Genomic DNA, 21429 nt, shown 5'->3' with positions numbered 1-21429 from the left:
GGCAGAGCCGTGGTCATGCACATGCCCAGAGCTGTTCGAGGTGCGTCCCCAGGATGGTCACTGTGGATAGAGGAATTTCTTGGACCTCAGGTTTGGTGAACTCCAGGACCCTACCTCCACCTTGCAGTGTTGCATGGGGAGCTAGGATCCCCAACAGGAAGCCTGTGCCAGCACAGGTACCCCTAGCCACAGCCACGTGGCTTGGGTACCCAGAGACCTGTGCCTTTCCACTGCTCTGACTTACCTGGACTCTCTTAATTCCATTTTTTCCATTAACTTTTGAAATAACCGGGTGAGAATAATTATTGGAGCATCGTCTGCAGAACAGTAAATCACATTGAAAACTGGAGCACCCGTCTTTGGAAATGGCGTTAGTGAGATCTGTTTGTCAAGGACAGTAACAGATGAAAGAAGAATGAGGGAATAGGTAACCAGATGTCAGTTAGGGTAACATTCTTGAGATTTAAATGACAATGGCTTAGGTTGCCATTCCCCATGCCTTGGGAAGTTCAAGATTTCTGTGAATTCCTGGGAAATTTTCCTATATTTTTTGGCTTGAGGTTCTGCTTTCTTTAACTTCTTCATTTCACTTGTGACTTAACTCCCATGGCTGTTCTTGTTTCTTGGTTTCTTACTGACCCAATTGTGGAGCTCAGCTCATCACTCCCTCCCCATCTCTTCCCTTTCTTTTTGATTTCCTCCAAGTCACTCACAGAAGGTATTTGTGGGTGTGACAGATATTACTTAAGGCTTAGAGGCTTTTATGTCCTTAGCAACACAAATAAGTTAAAGTCCAATAATAGAGATCTCTATTTTCATCATTCTTCCGCTCACTGAGAACTGTCTTAAAACTCCAACCTCCCACATTGTTGTTTGAGCCTCATCTCTCCTTACCTATCTCTGTCTCCTCTCCTCAAATCCCCATATTCTTAAGACTTAAAGCTTGTAAGTCTGCTTAGTTTTCTCCTTGTTTTATAGTTTTATTGTAACCCATGCTTTATCCTGCCATACTTGAGCATCATGTCAAGATAGATTGCTGAACAAGGCATTTTGCATTGCTGGAGGGAATTCTGGCATCTGCTCAAATTATCTTGCCTCTTTAGTTATATATAGATTTAAAGATGGAAGGAGGTATTTGAAAGATATGGTGTCTATTGTTTTTATCTTTTTAGTAAAATATGAGGTATGCTCCTTTATTTAGATAAGGATGGGTCTGCTTAAGTTTTGGTCAGCTCTGCATTCTAATGCCTAAAGGCATTCTGTCAATTTAAGCTTACTAGATTTCTCAAATTTAAAAAAATGCTATATTTAAATAGAATGATTCATGTAAAATAGCTTATAAATGTGTAGACTTAATTCCATTGCTTGAGATGGATTATTCAGTTTACTGAGTGCACTAGCCAATATGAGAATACACAGTGGAGAAATGAAAAGCCAGAGTAAGTAAACTAGAGCCAGGGCACTGGAGATCAGAGTCTTGGCTGATCCTTTCTGTCTCCCAACATAGGCATAAACATATGCCAGGCAGCTTCTGCATTACACTGCTGAGTTGAGTGGGATGTTTGTCTTGGAGCTGAAATACAAGAGTTCTATTAATTATCTGTTGCTCTCTGAAAAATGGTCTCAGACTGGCTGGTTTCAAATACAACAATGTACACATTTCCTGTAGGTTAGGAATATAGGTGTAGCTTAGCTGGATGGTTCTGGCTCAGGGTTTCCATGAGGCTCCAATCATCTGAAGGCTTGACCAGGGCTGGGAAATCTGTTTCCAGTCTTTGACATATATGTGTGTTAACAGGAAACCCTCATTCCTCATCACAGAGTTTTTTCTTAGTGTTGTTATGAGTGAGTGACCTAATAGAGGGAGAACCAGGATGGAAGCTGAGATGCTTGTGGCTCTTCCCTGAAGGATGACAATACTCCTGCTGTGATTGTTGGTCACACAGACCAATCTTGGTTACATGGTGAGCAGGGACTCTCTAGCTGTTGTGGAAACCAGGGGGTATGGATCACTGGGGACCATTTCATTTCATTTATTTATTTATTTAAATACATGTAGATGAGAAGTCTTCAAAAAGCTTCTATTATGTGTATAATGAAAACAGTATGCATGGAGTTCAAAAAATTTAATGAAGATTTATTTGTTTTTATTGGAAAAGCAAATTTACAGAGAGAAGATGTAGAGGGAAAGATTTTTCTGTTTGCTGGTTCACTTTTGAATGGTCCCAATGGCCAGAGCTCAGGTGATCTAAAGCCAGGAGCCAGGAACTTCCTCTGGGTTTCCCACACAGGTACAAGTTCCCAAGGTTTGGGACCATCCTCTACTGCTTTCCCAGGCCATGAGCAGGGATTTGGATGGAAAGTGGGGCAGTCGAGACATGAACAGTGCCCATATTGGATCCTGGTACATGCAAGTTGAGGATTTAGCCACAGAGCTACTGTGTGTGGCCTGAATTAAAAATTTTTTCACACTAAGATAAACATCTTTAAAAAATATTTTTTTAGGATTTTATTTATTTGAAAGACAGAATGAGAGAAAGAGAGAGATAGATTGATTTTTCACTTAATTCACTCTTCAAACGGTCACAATGACCAGCCCAAGACCAGGAGTAGAAGGCACATTAGCAGTGAACTGGATGTGAAGGGAAGTGGGGACTTGGAGCAGCACTCGTAAGGGAGTTTGGTCTGCTGTGGTACAATGCTGGCACCACTAAACATCTTATAACTCAATTTTCCATGAACTTTTTGAAGTGCTGGCATACAGTTAGACAAACCAGTAGTTATTAGGCTTTTGAGTTCAACAGATTAGTTGAATAAATGGAAATGGAGGTACCAAAATAAGTATGTTTTAATATTTTTTCAAGTAAGGAAAAATGGGACAGAGAGACTGTCTTCCTATTCTCTGATTGATTCCCCCAATATAGCAGGGTCTGAGTTTGGGTCAAAGCTGGGAGCTGAAAATAAAATCTAGGTCTCCCTTTGGATGGCAGGAATGCAGTTACTTGAGCTGTCACTGTGGTGTCCCAGGATCTGCATTGACAGGGGTGAGAACTGGGAATTTGACATAGGTGTACTGACGTGCCAATCTGGTGTCTAACTGCTAAACACCTGCTCAATGCTTTTCTTTTTTAACTACAGGCTGATGAAAACTTTGGCTTATCTAGGTCCCAGAACTGTCATTCAGGAACCACTGAGCTAGAGTCTGGGAGGTACCACTTTGGAAGTCATGTGGTCTACTTAAAGTGAAAAGCAAAGAGCTTGACATGGTTGAAGCATGGATGTGGTGATTTTTGCAAAATTATCCTCATGGTTGGCAGAAAGCCTGAGAGATGACAAATATTTGATGTATCCATTTTGTAATTTTTCTGCTATTAATTTGTGTTCTTACTGATATTTAGGTATTTACTATTCAATCTAGCTAAATGTGAAATGACGAAGATGAATAGAGCACTATTGCAGCATAGTTAGATGTACGTAGAAGTAACGTAAATGCACTGTGGTATCTGACCTTTTAAAGTGTGATGTGATATTTGACCTTTTGAAATGTTTTCATATTTACTGAATGTATTTCACATACAGTTTGTACATATTTGAATTATTTGCATCATGTTTGCCAGCTACCTTTTTTCTAAATGATTAGCTCTTCCCTTTATAAAGTTATACTTTTCTTAGTAATTTACATAATGCAATTATGTGTGCCTCTTTTAATATGAAGATGAAATGTTATACTCAGTCCATTACAAATGTGCTTTAAATTGTTCAATTTTTGTCCCAAATTTTATAGATTTGTAGAAAGGTGGTTACTTTTTCATTTGTTTTTCTTTTGACCTCCAAGATGTGGGTTGAAGAAGGGATCAGTGGTGAGTTTCCTCTGGCATTCTCTTAGATCCTACTCAAATCATGTTTTTATTATTTTGGGTGTGAAATAATGTTAAGTGATATTAAATAGAATAGAAAAAAGCATTTCCTTCAGTAGAATCTTGTGAATCTTCATGAAGTGGCTTAACAGATAACATAATTTTCTTTTGAAAATCTGATTGGTGGAAGCTGTTGGTCTTTTTTCTCCAAATGTAAAATTCACATACCAGTGCTGAGTTTTTAAGTGAATAGCATTATTAATTTTGGAGATTGCACATTCAGTTGGTTTTACAGTCAACGTGGTCAACTAGGAAGCTAATTAATGTTTTTTAAGTACCTTTATGACATTTTGCCAAATTTTAAGTGGAATGTCGTGTTCACACATGGGCATTTTAAAGTGAACGTAGTGAACAGTTGCTGTTTTCAGTCCATGGATAGCCATTGTGGCATACAGCCAATGCTGGCTCCAGAGCAGCAACTAATGCGACACTGGCCACCAAGTCGACCATCAGCACTCTGCCTAGTTTTACTTGTTTCCTTTGGTTATAGCTCTCATTAGTCTAAGTGCTCTAGACAGCCAGACCATGTTGTGGCATGTTTTATCTGAGTATGCTTTTGCTACTCACTAGCATAATTTAGGATAAAAATCAGATTCCTTTATGTTTGTCTCAGGGAACATTTGTATCATTATATGAAAGGTCCAGGAGCAGGCTTAGAAAATTTAGATGGCATTTTGGTATCCACTATTGGTCATTGCTAATTTGAATCTTAATTGGTCACTGTAGGTTGGGTTTCTTACATAGATAAAAGGTTTCAATCAGGCTATGCTTCCTGAAGACAAACCAGTTATTATTTTTTTAAATATATATATATTTGAAAGGCAAAGTTAGAGAGTGAGGGAAAAATTTTCTATTTGTTGGTTCCCTCCAAATGGCCACAAGAGCCAGAGCTGGGTTTGGCTGAAGCCAGGAACCAGGAGCTTCTTCCAGGTCTCTCACATAGGTGCCAGGGCTCAAGCACTTGGGCCATCCTCCTCTGCTTCCCCAGGCATGTTAGCAGGGAGCTTATTTAGAAATGGAGAAGTTGAGACATGAATCAGTGCCCATTTGTGATGCTGATATAGTTGATGGCATTTTTTTTAGTTAATGGCATTTTAATCCCCTATGCCACAATGCTGGCTTCCAAAATTTATTCTTCATAGACACATAGTAAGGTAGGACTATGACATGAGTTAACGAATGAACACATACACTTTCAACAGAATGTGTGCTTGGGACTGAATTAATTCAGTGTTCTTGCCACAAATTACCTTGGAATCTCAACACTGCCCTACCTTTTGCTAGACAAAAACCAGCTACTTCAAAAAGCCAGGACTTTCCTAAGGAGCCATTTAGCAAAGCAGCCGAGTGCTATCCTTGGAGCCTGAAAAGATGACCTTTTGTCATTTTGGCGCCGATTGGCCAAAGACAAGAGTAACCTTGGAACCCTAATCTAGAAATTGTCTTCTATTGTTCTAATTATAAGCCACAAAAATGGCCCAATCCTTTGTACATAGAGAAGAATGTGAATAGCAGCTGTCAGCAGTTTATTTTGGAATTAAAGCATTACAGATCGGACAAGTTCTTATCTGACTTGAACTCACTGGTAATTCCTGAATCATACCTTTTGAAGGTTGCTGGAGGTCACCAATGGCTTGTTTGTGATTGATCTAGAAACCTTGTGAGGGACTTGTGGGTCTGGCAGCCAGCACCATGAAAATGAATGCTGGTGCCTCGCTGCCCCGGACTTGCAATGATTATTATCAGATTTTCATTCCATAGCACTCAATCCTCTGTACCTGGGTATCAGACATTTTGGAAAATTTGATAAATAGTGGGGACCCCAAAAGGAGCATCTATAAAATTTATTATTTTATAAATTTTAAATTTAGAAATTATATAAATATATAAAATATATATGCTCTGGTTTAAATCCACTAATGCAGCATTCAGTTCACGTTGCTTTTGACATTGTCGACATTTTGCTCATACTACAGTATCTGTTATGATTTAATATTCTGGAGTCAGATTGTATGGGTCTCAGACCTGGGATCACCACTTTCCAAGTGTATAATTTGAGCAAGCTACTTAACATTTATGGGCCTCAGTGATTAACATCTATGAAATGGTCATGATCATGGTACCGACAGTGTAAAGTTGTTAAGAGAACAAAATGAGGTAGTAAATGAAAAGTACATGAAATGCCAAGCTTAGACAAAGCTGACTTGCTCTTTGCCAAAGCTGATTAATCAAGGGATTAATCATGACCCTAGTTAGACCAACTATATCAGTCTTTTGAGAAGTTAAAAATCTGGAGCCTAATGGAAACTGGATATTGTTGATGGCGGGTGCCTGTGATGGTGCTCTTACAAAATTCACGGGCTCCTGCTGTTGGCTACTACAAACATAAGAAACTTTGTGCTCTTCTCATAATTTCTTTCTGTAGCTAGAGAGCTACAGATATGAATTAAACAATGTAAAGACCATTTGAATTCAGTTATCAAATATAAAGAAATTAAAATGTCAAAATAAGGCATGATTAGTTAAGACTAGTTTCATTGGGCATCCTTTCTGTTGGCTTCCTTTTTTGAAGAGATGTGTGGATGTTTCATTATTCCTTCTTTCCTTCCTTCCCTCTCCATCCAGCTCTCGCTCCCTCCTTCCCTCCCACCCTCCCTTCCTTCTGGTTTTATTATTTTTATTGGAAAGGCATATCAGATTTACAGATAGAAGGAAAGACAGATTTTTCATCCACTGTTTCACTCCCCAAATGGCTGCAATGGCAGGAGCTGAGCCGATTTGAAGCCAGGAGCTTTTTGCTGGTCTCCCAATTGGTGCAGGTTCCAAGGTTTTGGGCCATCCTCCACTGCTTTCCCAGCCACAAGCAGGGAACTGGTTGGGAAGTGGGGCAGCCAGCACATAAACTGGTGCCCATATGGGATCCTGGTGCGTTCAAGGAGAGGACTTTAGCCACTAGGCAGCCATACCTGGCCTAGTAACATTATTTTTTTAAAAGGACATTCAGGGCCTGGCATGGTAGCCTAGCAGCTAAAGTCCTCACCTTGCACACACTGGGATCCCATATGAACACTGGTTCTAATCCCGGAAGCCCTGCTTCCCATCCAGCTCCCTGCTTGTGGCCTGGGAAAGCAGTTGAAGACAGCCCAAAGCCTTAGGACCCTGTACCCATGTGGGAGACCCAGCTCCTGGCTCCTAGCTTCAGATCAGCTCAGCTCCAGCTATCGCATCTACTTGGGGTGTGGATCATCTGACGAAAGATCTTCCTCTCTGTCTCGCCTTCTCTCTATATATCCAGCTTTCCAATTAAAAAGTAAATAAATCTTTTTTTTTTTTAAAGATTTATTTTTATTTTTTTTTTATTGGAAAGGCGGGATATACAGAGAGGAGAGACAGAGAGGAAGATCTTCCGTCCGATGATTCACTCCCTAAGTGAGCGCAACGGGCCGATACTATGCCGATCCGAAGCCAGGAGCCGCTTCCGGGTCTCCCACGCGGGTGCAGGGTCCCAAAGCTTTGGGCCGTCCTCGACTGCTTTCCCAGGCCACAGGCAGGGAGCTGGAAGGGAAGCAGGGCTGCCGGGATTAGAACCGATACCCATATGGGATCCCGGGCGTGCAAGGCGAGGACCTTTAACCACTTGCGCCACCGTGCTGGGCCCAAAAAGTCAATAAATCTTAAGAAAAAAAAAGGACATTCAAGGAGAGGGAAAGAATCAGGAGAAGTTCAAGGTGGGGTATACCAGATGTCAGGTCTTAGTGAGACAACCAGATCATTCTGGTCAAGAATATAAGCTAAGAGTTAGGAAGATGTGGATTCCATCTGTGATTTGTATCACATTGTGAATTTGCACTGTATTTAGCCCTTTGTGGATGTGGGAGTATTTATTTAGGCTTCTCAAGCCTCAGTTCTCTGTCTATATGCTGATACTTCCCAGTCAGACAATGAAATGACACAGTGCATATAAAGGATTTCACTTATTGCCTGGCAATTAAGTATTCATAAAATATGTGTTAATAGGATGATGATGATAGGATGATGTGTACAGAGGTCATTGGAAAACAGGGGCTGGAGTGCTGGGGCAAGGGATCTACTTAAAGGTGGAGATAATATAAGAAGATGTGGAGAGACAAAGGACCCAAGTTATGTTAGTGAGCCATATCTTTTATCGGGGAAAAAAAAAAAGAATGGGAGCTTGAGGAGGACACTGAGATAGAATTATTTTGAGGAAGGAGGAGTTGGAAAGTACAGGCTCCCAAGATCCAAAGGAGGGGAGTGTGGGCTCAGAGGCAGGCAAGATTCCAGCAGAGGCCTTGGTATTATACCAGAATGAAAGCTTGGTTAGCGTTACAATCAAGCACATGGGCATTAGAGGCGGCAGTGTGTTAAGGTACCCAAATGCGTGAGAAGACCAAGTTCTCCAGATAGCAGGTGTCTGCATAGCCACTCCTGCCTGTATGGGATGAACCAGCACTTGAAAATTCTTTCCTGTTTTGTGAGTCTCCTCCCACACTGCCAGGATGCTGCCTGCCGCATCCACCCACCCCTGGAGGACAGCCAACTAGATGAAGTGTAAGAAAAAAGGGACAAATAATATGACACATGGGCAACGGTTTCCCCCATTTTCGTGGAAAGCTTGTGGATTTTAAGTTTTGTTTCCCCTCATCAACATAATTGGTGAAAGTGAGAAACAGGGTTTTATATGTATGTTTTTGCATATGTTTGATGGTGCTAAAAGTATGAAAGTGTGGGCTTTTTTATAGTGAAAAGGGAATATGAGAAGAAGGTTTGAGGAGAGAGTAAAATGATATCATGAGGGGCAGGTTTTGTGGTTCCAGAAGTTAAGTCTCTACTCGGAACCCCTGAATCCCATGTTGGAGTTCCACTTTGAGTTCTGGGTACCATGTTTCAGAGCTACCTTCCTGGTGGGGGTGGGCAACATCTGGCTTACTGGCCATGTAATGCCTGCAGAATCACTTAGTTTGTCCCTGCCAAGGTACCTGCAGGTGCAACATGAAATTCAATAAATCTATAACAAGCAGGCTAATTTTTAAGTTGATGATTTTGTATGGCCACAAATGATGCTATAAATATCCAAATGGCTCTTGGCAGAAAAAAGTTCCCTACCCCGTATTGTGGGTGGCAACAAATGGCGACTTAAGAGCTTGGGTCCTTGCCACATGCGTGGGAGACCAGTATGGAGTGCCTGTCTTCCTCCTGGGCCAGCCCTTGCTGCTGCGGTTATTTGGGGAGTAAACCAGTGGATGGAAGATTTCTTTCTCTCTCTCTCTTTGCCTTCCAGGCAGATGAAAATAAATAAAAATTAAAAAGAAAAAAAGATGTCAGGACATGGAAAGGAGGATCGAGCAGGTGTTTATTTAGCGATGAACAGGTATAAGATGTGCTACAGAAAACAGGTTGCCAGGACTTTTTTAAATGATTCATTTATTTGAAAGGCAGATTCTCTGAGAGACAGGGAGAGACATTGAGAGAGAGAGAGAGCGAGACAGAATATTTTCCAATGCCAGGTCTGGGCCCTGACTGAAGCCAGGAAATCCATATTGGTGTCCCCCACATAGGTGGCTGGGGCCCAAGCACTTGGGCCATCATTGAGTGCTTTCCCAGGTGCATTAGCAGGGACCTGCATAAGGAGACTGGAACCCTGGCTCCGATACGGATGGGCCACCATGGTGGCTTCTCCTTATCCCTTCATTGGTTTTGTTAGTGGAATCCTTGCTCCAAACTCTCCTCTGTGGCAGTCAGCCTTTTGGCAGCCTCTTAGTGGGAGCCCAGGGCCTGAACTCCACCATGGATGGTAAGTGGGAGGATGTGCCATTGCAGACCTGCCCCTGGGGTGCAATTCTAGAAGCTGCTGACCACCCAAGCACAGGGAAGGCAGCCAAGCTCACCCACTCCTGCTCCTCCTGGCCTGCTACGTTTGGGAGCTCCCCGGTGAGGAAACCCTAAGAAAAACACTCGAGGCAAATTTGACTTTTGATGATACTGCAGTTACATATTTTTAATTTTTAAAAAGGTTTATTTTATTTTTATTGCAAAGTCAGATATACAGAGAGGAGAGACAGGAAGACCTTCCCTCTGATGATTCACTCCCCAAGTGGTGCTGCGCCAATCGGAAGCCAGGAGCCAGGAACCTCTTATAGGTCTCCCATGCGGGTGCAGGGTCCCAAGGCTTTGGGCTGTCTTGGACTGCCTTCCCAGGCCAACAAACAGGGAGCCGGATGGGAAGCGGGGCTTGCCAGGATTAGAACCGGCACCCATATGGGATCCAGGCGCATTCAAGGCGAGGACTGCTAGGCTACCACCATGCCAGGCCCTGCAGTTACATATTTTAACTGGTCCCTGAGTTAAGGACCGTGACCAGGTGTCCATATGGGGAGAATTTCTCCTCCCACCTCACGGCCTCCCCTTGCCAGCTTCCAGTCCCTTGTCTTGGCCTGATTCAGGTGTCTACAGGCAGGGGGCCCTTGGAACTGCATGTGCAATCCAAGGTAGGCAGGCTCTTAACTATTTAAACTTTTTCAATATTTAACACGAAGAAGGGGGACCCTTTTTAGTTACAGTGGATCAGCCTATCACAGCTGGATTGCCCTGTTGCTTTTACAGAGCCCCAAGATTGTTAAGACTGGCCTTCTCTTTGTTGTTGAAGGGTCAAAGTTGTTTCCAAACTGCAGCCCACAGTCGGGCACGGGTCACCTTAGTTTGGAAGGCCTTTCCTCCAGGGATGGGTTTATTTTTAGACTGACTTGTATTTCAGCAGCCCCGCTCTAAAGCGGCCAGCCACACTATTGAGGCTCCGGAGTCTGACCTGGTGCCTTCTCCGGGCGCCGCGCGGGTGAGTTACCCTGCATTGGCGAGGCGGGACTGTTCCCAGGGCCCGCGCGCCTCCCGCTGCGTCTCGCCTGCGCTCCGGCCCGCGTGCGCGGAGCTCCCCACAGTCGGCTGGTGTCCGACCGGAGCCCGGGCTCCGGGGAGCCCCTCGGAGAAGCGGGCCGCCGGTGCCGTCCGGAAAGCCGCCAGTGCGCCCGTCTCGGCCCCGCCCGCGAACGCCGGGTTCGGCTATTTCCGGCGCGGCGCCCTTCGGCAAGTTCCGCAGTCGTCTGTCGGAAATGGCTGCCGGCCGGCAGGGGGAGCGAGGGATCCGGCGCGGCCTGGAAGGCGCGCGGCAGGCGGCCGGAGCAGCTTCTGGGAAAGCCTAGTTTCGCTCCGGCGGCGGTGGAGGTGGCTGCGGCAGGGCGTTCCTGAACTGCAAGCCGGTAGGACTCCTGGCGTCGTGGGGAGCTAGGGAGCCGGGGCAGCCCCCCGAAGGGCTCGTGGGAGGCGTCCCGGGGCTGGCTCCGAGAGCTGGGAAGGCGGCGGCTGGACCGGGTCCGGCGGTTCCGGGCGAGGCTGCTACCCGGGCCGGCGGGAGGCATGCAGCCGTGCAGTGGAGTAGGCCTGCCCAGCGAACCCGGAGCTTGGGAGAACTACGAGGCCCTAAGGCTTCGGTGAGAAGGGCTAACGGGTCTCCGCGGGGCTGGCAGCACCTCCCGCCCCTCACGCCCCCCTACGCCCTCTCGAGCCCCAGTTTGGGTGGCGAAGGACTCCTTTGCACCCCTTTACCGGACTCTTCTCCCTGCAAGCCTCCTTCCTCCTCTGCCCGCGGTGCTTGTGCAGCTGTTCGCGGGGAGCATCTTCTGTGGAAGGGCAACCCGGGGCTGTCCCCGGCCCCAATGCTCCCGGTGAGCACACTCGCACATCTGCCCCGGGCTGCCTCCACGCAGTCGGCCGCTGCTGCTCTTTCCTCTCTCTCCTTATTTTTTAATTTCTTTATTTTTCTGGGTTCGCCTCCTTTCACGAGGAGTCCAGGATCAGGATAGCCACTTCCTGTCCTAGAGTCCAGGTGCTGCCGCTCTGCGAGTCCCGGGGCTCCGGCGCGCAGGCCCGGCTCCCGCGCTGGCCTAGCGCTGCGTGGGTAGGAGCGGGGTCTTAGCCCTGCGCCGCGGGGCAGAGCCCGGACCCGGAGCCCTTGAGCTGAAAGTGGGGTGCTGCTTTCTGTCCTCCAAAAGCTGACCCAGCTGCTACGCTCCTGTACGATTATGCTTGGTTCTTAGGTTTGCTGGATGTCTGTTCCCTCGACCTGCACTGTTTTTCTTTCCTTTTGAAACATTCTCAGGGCTTTAAGTTCTTGTGGTCCCACTCCCTTGGTGGAGGACTCACAGGACACCGCTCGTCCGCCACCCCCAATCCCCTCGCTCTCGCCCCTTCTGTGCCACGTGATTTTACTTAAGGGGCGTTTTTAGCATTTCTTCTGTCAGTACGCGCGGCTTGGAAGGCTGGGTTGCCGGTGTTGACAAGTCTGTGTGTTGTGTTGGTGTAGACTGCAGTTTTGTTTTGTTTTTGGTGATCTGTTCTACAGCCTTGCATCCTGGTACACCGAGTGTAGCTTAGGTCCAGAGTGTGTGTTCTAGTAATTCGTGCGGTATAGACAGTGTAAAGGGAAAGCTGAGCGTTCCCAACAGCTTATTTAGCTGGGGAGAGAGACTCTTCCATTTTTCATGACGAAAGAAAAACTGTTCTCTGAAACTCCTGTTTGGTGTGGTTGAGAAGAGCTGCTGTGGAAGTAGTTAGGAGTATCTGTGAGTGAGGAGACTAGACCAGGGAAAGGTGCTTTGTTGCCATCCCAGGGATGCCAGCCGGGAGTTCAGGATGTGTGCTTTCCCAGGGGGAATTAGACTGGCTGTGGAGGGACGGCTCATTGAAGGGGTGCAGGAGTGAGGTGGGGGCAACAGTGCGCGGTGGGGTCCCTCTTAGAGCTGAGCCTGCACAACTAGTTTTCCGGAGAATGATGACAAGGTCAGGCAGTAGGAGGGAAGTGGAGAGCCCACCAGATCCGTCACTGAAATTTGGATGCTTCATTCTGCAGAGGTAAGGAACGTGAGCCAGGGACCGGCCATGAAGTCATAAGAGACTACCCAGGAAGCTCTGCTGGAACAGAAAACTTCTGTTTATATATCCCTTTCTCTTTTATTTGTGTTCCCCTTTCATTTCTTTTGAAAACTAAAACAATAGGTCAGCTAATTCAAGAGGCAAGAGTCACCCATTTGTAGGTTCCATGCAAACATGCTCCAGCTGGTGGAGTATGAGAGGGCTCAGATTACAGAGTGGGCTCACCTGTAACCAAATGTGATCTTTTCCCTACCTGAATTAGTCAAGCACTCTTTTTGCTCTCTTTAATGACTTTCATCACACAGCTGTCCTGGGTGATGTTACTTAGGTGGAAGATAACCAGGAGTTCAAAAAGCTTTTAGTCCTGAAAGTGGACAAAGCACAGTGTAGAGACTCATTCAGTACCACAGGTCCTACACTTAGGCCAGTGGGGGACAGTGGGGACTGTTGTTGACATGCACCTCAGTGCTCCTCCCCAGGCTTGGGGATGGAGCCATGGGAAGATGCACTGTAGAGTCTGGGTAAAAGCAGCATAGACATTAACATGTATCAAAAACAGTGTACGGTAGTATGCAGCCTTGTAATCCCTAACGCAACAGAGAGGCTGTCTTCCAGGGAAACTACTTAAGAGACGAGCAGCTGGCTATGCTGGCCAGTATCTGCGTGGGAGTCCCACCACTCACACGCAAGCCATTGCTGTTGTATATTCTGCCATTTGACTGTGTCTGAGCTTTTTTACTGGCCAGTGCTATTAATGATTAACATCCTAAATGTTTGCTTTATTGACTGTTTTGTCGGTTAGCCTACACTCAGTCGTTTTAACCCTTGTTTCCCCCGAATTTCTGTTTAAGCATTTTCTTTTTTAAAGATTTATTTTTATTATTTTTTTCATTGGAAAGGCGGATATACAGAGAGGAGAGACAGAGAGGAAGATCTTCCATCCGATGATTCACTCCCCAAGTGAGCACAACGGGCCGATGCTATGCCGATCCGAAGCCAGGAGCCTCTTCCGGGTCTCCCACGCGGGTGCAGGCTCCCAAAGCCTTGGGCTGCCCTCGACTGCTTTCCCGGGCCACAGGCAGGGAGCTGGAAGGGAAGCGGGGCAGCCGGGATAGAACCGGCGCCCATATGGGATCCCGGGCGTGCAAGGCGAGGACCTTAACCACTGCGCCACCGCGCTGGGCCCTAAGCATTTTTTTTCAACAAAGTTTTGGCATTCTGAGGGAAGAAGAAAATGTGGTTGGGAATATGCCCTTAATATATGTTCTAAGAGCAAGAAGGCGTATATAAACATGATAGCAGATTGTTTCAGTCTTTTAAAGAACCATACTTCTGTTTTTTTTGAAAGATGGAGACTATATGCTGTAGTATTCATTTTCTTGATGGGAAAGGTAGGTCAGATGGGAAACTGAGGCTTGGGGATCTTTGGTTATTTAAACAAGGCAGATGTAGTAAGTGGCCAAATTCTTTAGCTGGTCAGTAATGATTCCTGACCTGCCCCCCAGAAGCTAAGTTATTACAATGGTGTGACCCTCCCTGGGTGCCTGGGCCAGTTTTGTCGAGTTGATTCCAGGGCAGGGGGTTTCCTTTGAGTGAGCTGTGCCTGACCTCCCTGTGTCACCTTGAAGGCTGCATAGAACAAGTCTAATTCCAGGGCAGTGCTTCAGGTGTGTGAGGATAACCAAGACTGTGGTGTGTGTGGATGGAGGGAGGCCCACCTGGCTTACACAGAAACAGATGCTGGAAGCCACCTCGGAGATCTCACAGAAGAATCTCTGTTCTGTCTTCTAGAGAGCCATGGATTTGGTGATCTGATGCCTGTGGTCTGCATTAGAGAACAAACTGAGACTCTTCCCTTTGTCGGATCCCTCCCTGCTGAGGTCAGTGAGCTGGCCCTGCTCTCACAGGTGGTCTGCGCTGTGGGCCAGCTGTTCCTGTTGTCTTCCGCTTTCTCCTTCACTTCACAGTTTGAAAACCTCTCTTCAGCTCCTTGGACCTCTTTGTTCTTCGTTTGTTAATGACTCTCAGGGTAGCATTCAGCATGGAATACAGTGTTGACTCACAAAGTAGAGCAAAACTCCCTCCTTGACTTTTGACTTCTTCTTTGTTTTACAAATACAAGTAAAAAGCAAGGTGATAGGTGTCCCCCCCCAAACAGTGTGCGTGTGTGCTCCTATGAAATGAAGTCATTTCTATGTAATTTTGTGATTAAGTCCTGAACTTTAGCAGATTTTATCTGCTTAGGTATTCTAGACTGCTCATTTATTTATTTCTGTTTTGAGTTTTCATCCAGTTCTGATTTATTCCTCTCAGTATGGCTGTTTCACTTCTGTGAAACAGCTGTTAAATAAAGCACTTGTGGCTTTGGATGGAGGGAGTTGTAGATGTGGTCCCAAACCATTATTAGTGAATTCAGTGCAAAGTTAAAGAGGAGCTTAAAAGAAAACCCTGAGGGCCCGGTGCGGTGGCACAGTGGTTAAGGTCCTCGCCTTGCACGCCCGGGATCCCATATGGGCGCCGGTTCTATCCCAGTGGCCCTGCTTCCCTTCCAGCTCCCTGCCTGTGGCCCGGGAAAGCAGTCGAGGATGACCCAAAGCTTTGGGAGCCTGCACCCGCGTGGGAGACCCGGAAGAGGCTCCTGGCTTCGGTTTGGCATAGCATTGGCCGTTGTGCTCACTTAGGGAGTGAATCATCGGATGGAAGATCTTCCTCTCTGTCTCTCCTCTCTGTATATCCGCCTTTCCAATGAAAAAAATAATAAAAATAAATCTTTAAAAAAAAAAAAGAAAACCCTGAGTCTGGAGAGTCACTGTGCTGCCTTGGGTTGATGCTTTGTCCTCTGCCCTCATCTTTCCCCACCTCCCCCACCTTTACCTTTCTGAGTGCAAGGTTCTAGAATTTAAAGGAGATCTTTGAGGTTCTCTACTTTCATCCTTTAATGTAATGGCTTAGGAGAGGAGAAAGAGTTGAGTCAAGACGAACAAGGAATTGTGAAGGTAGAGGCTCAGATGGATCAGAAAGATAGGCATGATAAAGGGACTGCAAAACTGGAGTCTGTGGTTGAGTTCCCCCCTGAAGGTTGAGTCAGCTGGTTTATGCTTAGCTTAGCAAGCTTTGGCTTCGGTTTCCCTGTCTCATGTAGGGAGGCCCAGGGTACCAGTTGTATGCTTCCGTAGTATAAAATAGAAGTCATGTTTTCTTGAGAAACAGTAATCTTCGATCACATCATAGCACAGGTGCTTGGTTGCACATCTAATTGACTGTTCAGGGAAAATATGCTAGCCAAATCCATGCGAAGGCCTTATTAAAAAGCAAAACTTGTATTTATTCCTCTCTTCCCTTATAAAAATAATGAGCTTTGCTTTTTAGGAGGGAACGAGAGAAAAATAGAAGAATGCAGAAACTGCTATCTTCTGGAAAGGCCCCTGTTGCTATTTCTGCTTCTATTTATTTTACTATTCAGAAATAAGTACATATGCAGTTTAAACATTTGATATCCTGCTGTATATATGGTTTTGAATCTGTAATTCTACTTAACATTATATTGTGAACCTTTCATGTTTTCTTAAATGGTTTAAAAGCGTACTGGTAGTATAATAGTCATATTAGTGACAGTTATTGCACTGTGTATTTAACCCTGTTCCTAATCTTGGACATTGTTAACATGTGAACATTGTTAGAGCAGGTTGAAGGAAATGCATCTTTATGCACAAATGTTTGTTCACCTATAGTGTATTGCTAAAAAGTGTAATCATTGACTCAAACTTATGAACACTTTAGATTTTGTTACAAATGGCCAATTAATTGACACTTTAATCTTTCTGTTAATACAAGGACGCTTGGCACACTATAGCTGGCAGCAGAATTCAGAGACAGAGTCTATTGTGTGAATTTGAGCGTTTAGCCTGAACAGCCCTGAGGTTGAATGTTTTTTCTAATTCATGATTCTGTCTTAAGAATAGCTTTTGGAGGTGGAGCTGCAGGGTCAGGGTGTGTCAGTTTCCCACCCCATGAGGAGGGTGAAGGTGTTTGCTGGGATCTCAGCCAGCACCAGTTCCTGCAGTTTGCAGCTCTTTCTGGTTTATAGGTGGAAAATGTTACCATATCCTGTTGAAAGAGTGTATTTCTTTGTTTACCGGGAAGTTAAACATGTCAGCATGTTTTTTCATTTGAACTTCTACTTTTTGTGTAACTTCGTTTGTAACCCTGGGCCACTGTTGCGGTTCCTTTAATTCTTTTAACCTTGCTTATTGGAAATGCTTCTCTGAATCAAATCCAAGTTGTTTTCTTAGAAATATGGAATCCTTTGTAGACAAATCCATTGTGCTTTTTTTTAAATTGATTTCACTTTCGCTTAGATTCCTAACAGAGTGGCTGTGCTTAGCTAGAGACAAAATTATGTTTAGGTTTCTGTTTTTTTCCCCTCCGTCATTTGTTGGAGTTAACTCCTGAATCCCTTTGGGACTGAGTTTGGATTTGATGTGTCTTGCAGGAATATGACTTGTCTTTCTCCCCAAATAGCTGTAACATTATTTATTGAAAAATCTTGCTTAGGGTACTTTCAAGTGACTGCAACAAGGCAATACTATTTATAATACAAAAGTAGCAGGTAGTTTTGTAAAATGGTTGAAGACAAAATGCATCTTAAGCAAACAGACAAGTGTTAGACCCTGTATGGGGCCCTAGGTTGTGCACACCTACATTTGTATCTGGGCTCCAGCATGCTTGCTGTTTTGTTTTGAACAGGCCGCCTAGCCTCAGTAATTTGCCACTTTACCTGTTAAGTGGAAATAACAACCCTTACCCACTTGGTTGATAAAATGAGATAATATGTAAATTAATGGTAGTTAGAAAAAGCTCTCCCTCTCCTTCTTCCCATTGTTTGATGTAGCTGTGGTCCTTCTACTTTAATTAAAGTATATTGCTGTGTGTTTTCCTTAGTTATATACAATTATGTTGATTCAGATACCATCTATCTGAATAAGAATTACCATGAACCAACCAGTGGCACTCTTTTCGGGAGTTGTATGCTTTGCACTCCTGGGCCCTTTACAAGCCACAGGAACCTGGGCCCCCACTGGGGAGTTTTGAGTCAGTGTAGGTTGTATCTGGGTTTATTATTTCCTAAGTGAGTTGTGACTCTTTGGGCTCCTGGTTAAAAACTAACTGGTAAGATATTATACTTTTGATTTGTAGAACATTATCAAACTAGTAGGAAGGAAAACAGATAGAGGTAATGGCATGATTTTCCAAATTATGGATTTAACTCTGGGAGTTGAGACTACTAGGTTTTTGTTTATTGCAACTAAAAGGGTGACTTAGGTCAATCTGCTGTCTCAACTTGTTAGTATATATATAATTGTATATATATATGATTGTATATGTAATTGAGCAGTGGAAGGATTGCTTACTACTTGTTCATCTGTTCCTTTTTTATGTGTGTGACTTGTCTGCTGGTGGCCTTTGTAGAATATCTCTAGATTTAGAAATCTCTTGAGCCCAAAGAACACTCGTTTTCTTCCTTTATAAAATCATGAATTAAGAATGGCTTAGTTCTGCAGTCCAATCTCAGCTTTCTGCTCCATGTGTCAAAGCATAACCGGTGTTATATACTTTGGCTTTTAGTTGTAACAATCTTCTGTTTCCCTTATTTTATTCTGTTAAGTTTCTAAAGTTAATAACTGTGGTGGTTGTATCATGGGAAAAACCTGGCTTTGATCTCCTGAAGCTTGTGAATTGCCTGTATGTGGTTATTTTTTCCCCTTCGGTGTCCACGAGTTTGTGTGTGTATATGTGTACATTAATTTCTTATAAGACAGTTTTTACTTATTACTTTCATGGATAGTGTTTTTTTTTTTTTTTTTTTTTTTTTTTTTTTTTTTTTTTTTTTATTTTTTTATTTTTTTTTTAGGTTTTCTTTTTTTTTTTTTTTTTTTTTTTTTTATTATTGTTGCTTACATTGTATTGTGTAGTACAGTTTCATAGGCGCTGGGGATTCCCCCCACCCCTCCCATACCCCTCCCCCCATGGTGGATTCCTCCACCTTGTTGCATAACCATAGTTCAAGTTCGGTTGAGATTCATTGCTTGCAGACACATGCCTAGCATAAAGTTCAGCGTCTTATTGTCCAGATAAGTTCAGTGGCCTCTTGGGGAGACCTTCTATGGTCTGAAAATAGGTCTAACAGAGTAAAGATCCAGTCAGTTAAAAGCCCCAACGAGGCCACAGTATCAATATACAACATTATGGAATTAATTGACATAGTATTGGGTAAACAATATGTTAAAAATAATGCAAGTTCCCTTCTTCGAAACATCTGGGTTGAGACAGTATCAATGACAGGTTCAAAAAAAAAAAAAAATAACAAACAACCAAACAAAAAATTACAGGTTAAATCAAGGCAAACATGTGGTATCTAATCTTTTGGGATTCGCTCATTTCCCTTAGCATTATAGTTTCCAGTTGTACCCATTTAGCCACAAAGAACTGCATTTTGTTTTTTTTAATAGCTGAGTAGTATTCCATGGAGTAGATGAACCAAAGCTTTCTTATCCAATCTTCTGCTGATGGGCATTTCGGTTGCTTCCATGTTTTTGCAATTACTGATTGTGCTGCAATGAACATAGGGATGCATGTTGGTTTGTCGTAAAACAGGTGTTTTGGATATATTCCTAGGAGTGCTATTGCTGGGTCATATGGTATGCAGATTTTGAGTTGTTTGAGTGTTCTCCAGACTGATTTCCATAAAGGCTGTACCAATTTGCAGCTCCACCAGCAGTGGAGTAGGGTTCCCTTTTCCCCGCATCCTCGCCAGCAAGCGTCGTTGGTGTTCTTGTTTATGTGGGCCAATCTTACTGGTGTTAGGTGGTACCTCATCGATGTTTTAATTTGGATTTCCCTTATTGCTAGGGAGCTGGAACATTTTTTCATATGTTTGTTTGCCATTTGGACTTGTTCCTTTGTGAAATGTTTGCCCATTTCCCGTGCCCATTTCTTGAGTGGCTTGTTTGTTTTGGTTTTTTGGTTGTTTTGAAGTTCTTTATATATCCTGGAAATTAGCCCCCTATCGCCTATATCGTGTGCAAAGATCTTCTCCCACTCTGTGGGTTGCTTTTTTACTTTGTTGATTGTTTCCCTTGCTGTACAGAAGCTTCTTAGTTTGATGAGGTCCCATTTGTTTATTCTGTTCTCAACTGCTATTGCTTTTGGTGTCCTTCTTAGAAAGTCGGGACCTACTCCTAGGTCTTGCAGGGTATTTCCTACATTTTCTTGCAAGAGTTTGAAGGTTTCTGGATGTAGGTTTAGGTCTTTTATCCATGTAGATTGGATCTTAGTGTATGGTGATAGATGTGGGTCTATTTTTTTGTTTCTACAGGCTATCAGCCAGTTGTCCCAACAACATTTACCAAAGAGGCCTTCCCACTTGCTTGAGCTGTCATTGGTCTTTTTGTCAAAGATTAATTGGCTGTATTTGTGTGGGTTCCCTTTTGGTGCTTCTATTCTATTCCATTGATCTTCCTTTCTGTCTTTGTGCCAGTACCAGGCTGTTTTGATAACCACTGCTCTATAGTATGTCCAGAGGTCCGGGATTGTGATTCCCCCTGCTGACTTCTTATTTTTCAGGATGGTTCTAGCTATTCGTGGTTTTTTGTGCTTCCAGATGAACTTTTGAATCATTGTATCCAGTTCCGTGAAGAATGTTTTGGGCAATTTGATTGGAATTGCATTGAAAATGTATATTGCTTGTGGTAGTATAGACATTTTAATGATATTGATTTTGCCTATCCAGGAGCACGGGATGTTATTCCATCTTTTGAGGTTTTGTTCAATTTCCTTTTTAAATAGTTTGTAGTTTTCTTCGAATAGGTCTCCTACGCTTTTGGTTAGATTTATTCCCAAATACTTCATACTTCTCTCTGCTATTTTGAATGGTATCCTGTTGGTTAGATCTTCTTCCATCTTGGTGTTATTTGCGTACACTATGGCTGTTGATTTTCGTTCGTTAATTTTGTACCCCGCCACTCTGCCAAACTCTCGTATAAGTTCTAGCAGTTTCTGTATTGAGTCTCCTGGTTTTTCTATGTATAGGATTATGTCATCTGCATATAGTGAAAGCTTGACTTCTTCGTTTCCTATACGTATGCCTTTGATTTCTTTTTCTTGTCTTATGGCCTCTGCAAGTACCTCTAGGACTATGTTGAATAGCAGTGGTGATAGCGGGCACCCTTGTCTTGTTCCAGATCTCAGTGGGAAGGGTTCTAGCTTTTCTCCATTCAGTATGATACTGGCGTTGGGTTTTTCATAAATTGCTTTGATTATGTTGTGGATTTTCCCATCTATGCCTACTTTGGCTAGAGTTTTTAGCATGAAGAGGTGTTGGATTTTGTCGAAAGCTTTTTCTGCATCTATTGAAACTATTATGTGGTTCTTGTTTTGCTGTTTTTGGATATGGTTTATAACATTTATGGATTTCCGAATGTTGAACCATCCCTGCATCCCAGGGATGAATCCTACTTGATCCGGATGAATGATCTGTCTGATGATTTTTTGAATTCTATTGGCTAGGATT

The 21429-nt window shown here is 43.8% G+C and overlaps 1 protein-coding gene across 4 annotated transcripts in view; it reads left to right on the top strand.

Moving 5' to 3' along the window:
• The window catches only part of EXTL3 (exostosin like glycosyltransferase 3), a 90761-nt gene that overhangs the window by 15421 nt on the left and 53911 nt on the right, over positions 1–21429 (top strand). The window contains exons 1-2 of one of the 4 annotated variants that reach the window (XM_040965709.1): positions 11094–11188; positions 14652–14740. The exons of 1 other annotated variant lie outside the window; for it this stretch is intronic. The gene's annotated coding sequence lies outside the window, so the exon portion shown is untranslated. Of the gene's footprint in view, positions 1–11093; positions 11189–14231; positions 14741–21429 lie in introns of those variants that run through there. 2 more of the 4 variants (XM_040965710.1, XM_040965708.1) reach the window with 2 other exon arrangements.

Source organism: Ochotona curzoniae, unplaced genomic scaffold (assembly GCF_017591425.1).
Source record: "Ochotona curzoniae isolate NIBS_2020 unplaced genomic scaffold, NIBS_Ocur_1.0 scaffold_4505, whole genome shotgun sequence".
Classification (NCBI taxonomy): domain Eukaryota; kingdom Metazoa; phylum Chordata; class Mammalia; order Lagomorpha; family Ochotonidae; genus Ochotona; species Ochotona curzoniae.
This window is presented reverse-complemented; position numbering and strand designations above follow the sequence as displayed.